Source organism: Triticum dicoccoides, chromosome 5B, assembly GCF_002162155.2.
Source record: "Triticum dicoccoides isolate Atlit2015 ecotype Zavitan chromosome 5B, WEW_v2.0, whole genome shotgun sequence".
Classification (NCBI taxonomy): Eukaryota; Viridiplantae; Streptophyta; class Magnoliopsida; order Poales; family Poaceae; genus Triticum; species Triticum dicoccoides.
The window spans coordinates 666,924,899-666,927,973 of record NC_041389.1 but is presented as its reverse complement, the minus strand read 5'-3'; positions in this window follow the sequence as shown (position 1 = coordinate 666,927,973).

The following is a 3,075-nucleotide window of genomic DNA, read 5'->3' as shown; positions in this document are numbered from 1 at the left end:
AGTTCTCATCCAAGGCCCTAAGCAACTCGGCAACGACATTGATGCGTGCCTAAGGCCATTAGTTGAAGAACTTTTACAGCTGTGGAATGGAAATGGTGTACGTGTGTGGGATGAGCACAGACAGGAGGAATTTAACCTGCATGCGTTGCTGTTTGTAACCATCAACGATTGGCCCACTCTCAGTAACCTTTCAGGACAGACAAACAAGGAATACCACGCATGCACGCATTGTTTAGCTGACATCAAAAGTATATACCTGGGAAGCTGCAGGAAGAATGTGTACCTGGGCCATCATCGATTTCTTCTGACCAACCATCAATGTCGAGAGAAAGGAAAGCATTTCAAAGGCGAGGCAGATCACCGGAAGAAGCTCTCCATGCGTACCGGTGATTACGTACTTGCTATGGTCAATGATTTACACGTAATCTTTGGAAAGGGTCCCGACAGACTAGCTGTTCCGAGTGATGCTGAGGGACATGCACCCATGTGGAAGAAGAAATCTATATTTTGGGACCTACCCTACTGGAAAGACCTAGAGGTCTGCTCTTCGATCGACGTGATGCACGTGACGAAGAACCTTTGCGTGAACCTGCTAGGCTTCTTGGGCGTGTATGGAAAGACAAAAGATACAACTGAGGCACGGGAGGACCTGCAACGTTTGCATGGAAAAGACGGCATGCCTCCAAAGCAGTATGAAGGTCCTGCCAGCTACGCTCTTACCAAAGAAGAGAAGGAAATCTTCTTTGAATGCCTGCTTAGTATGAAGGTCCCGACTGGCATCTCGTTGAATATAAAGGGAATAATAAATATGACAGAGAAAAAGTTTCAGGACATAAAGTCTCATGACTGCCATGTGATTATGACGCAACTGCTTTCGGTTGCATTGAGGGGGCTTCTACCAGAAAACGTCCGATTAGCCATTGTGAAGCTATGTGCATTCCTCAGTGCAATCTCTCAAAAGGTGATCGATCCAGAAATCATACCAAGGCTAAGGAGTGATGTGGTGCAATGTCTTGTCAGTTTCGAGCTGATGTTCCCACCATCCTTATTCAATATCATGACGCACGTCCTAGTTCATCTAGTTGACGAGATTGTCATTCTGGGCCCTGTATTTCTACACAATATGTACCCCTTTGAGAGGTTCATGGGAGTCCTAAAGAAATATGTCCGTAACCGCGCTAGGCCAGAAGGAAGCATCTCCATGGGCCATCAAATAGAGGATGTCATTGGATTTTGTGTTAACATCATTCCTGGCCTTAAGAAGATAGGTCTCCCTGAATCACGGTATGAGGGGAGAATGACTGGAAAAGGCACGCTTGGAGGGGACTCAATAATATGCAGGGACGGATATTCTTGGTCTGAAGAACACTACACAGTACTAATGAACTCTACCTTGGTGACCCCGTATGTCGATGAACACAAGAACAGTCTGCGCTCCAAACACCAGAAGCGGTGCGATGACTGGATTACAAGTGAACACATCAGGACTTTCAGCAGTTGGTTGGAAACACATCTCAGAGGTGAGAACACTGTTTGTGCTGAGCTGTACTCGTTGTCTAGGGGACCATCTTCGACTGTATTGACTTACAAAGGATACGAGATAAATGGGAATACATTTTACACGATCGCCCAAGATCAAAAGAGCACCAACGTAAACAGCGGTGTCCGCTTTGATGTAGCAATCGAGAGGGGAAAGGACACATATTATGGTTACATAGTGGACATATGGGAACTTGACTACAGAGTAGATTTTAAGGTCCCTTTGTTTAAATGCAATTGGGTCAATCTGTCAGGAGGCGGGTGAAGGAAATAGGCCCTAGAGGCAATAATAAAGTTATTATTTATTTCCTTATATCATGATAAATGTTTATTATTCATGCTAGAATTGTATTAACCGGAAACATAATACATGTGTGAATACATAGACAAACATAGTGTCACTAGTATGCCTCTACTTGACTAGCTCGTTTATCAAAGATGGTTATGTTTCCTAGCCATGGACAAAAGAGTTGTCATTTGATTATCGGGATCACATCATTGGGAGAATGATGTGATTGACTTGACCCATTCCGTTAGCTTAGCACTTGATCGTTTAGTATGTTGCTATTGCTTTCTTCATGACTTATACATGTTCCTATGACTATGAGATTATGCAACTCCCGTTTACCGGAGGAACACTTTGTGTGCTACCAAACGTCACAACGTAACTGGGTGGTTATAAAGGAGCTCTACAGGTGTCTCCGAAGGTACATGTTGGGTTGGCGTATTTCGAGATTAGGATTTGTCACTCTGATTGTCGGAGAGGTATCTCTGAGCCCTCTCGGTAATGCACATCACTATAAGCCTTGCAAGCAATGTGACTAATGAGTTAGTTGCGAGATGATGTATTACGGAACGAGTAAAAAGACTTGCCGGTAACGAGATTGAACTAGGTATTGGATACCGACGATCAAATCTCGGGCAAGTAACATACCGATGACAAAGGGAACAACGTATGTTGTTATGCGGTTTGACCGATAAAGATCTTCGTAGAATATGTGGGAACCAATATGAGCATCCAGGTTTCGCTATTGGTTATTGACCGAGAATAGTTCTAGGTCATGTCTACATAGTTCTCGAACCCATAGGGTCCGCACGCTTAAAGTTACGATGACAGTTTTATTATGAGTTTATATGTTTTGATGTACCGAAGGTTGTTCGGAGTCCCGGATGTGATCATGGACATGACGAGGCGTCTCGAAATGGTCGAGACATAAAGATTGATATATTGGAAGCCTATATTTGGATAACGGAATCGTTCCGGGAGAAATCGGGATTTTTTCGGAGTACCGGGGGGTTACCGGAACCCCCCGGGGGTTAATGGGCCTACATGGGCCATGAGGGAGAAGAGGAAGGGCCGGCCAGGGCAGGACGCGCGCCCCCTCTCCCCCTAGTCCGAATAGGACAAGGAGGGGGGGGGGGGGCGCCCCCCTTTCCTCTTTTCCCTCCCCCCTTTCCTTCTCCACCAAGGCAAGAGGGGGGGAGTCCTACTCCCGGTGGGAGTAGGACTCCTCCAGGCGCACCCCTAGAGGGCCA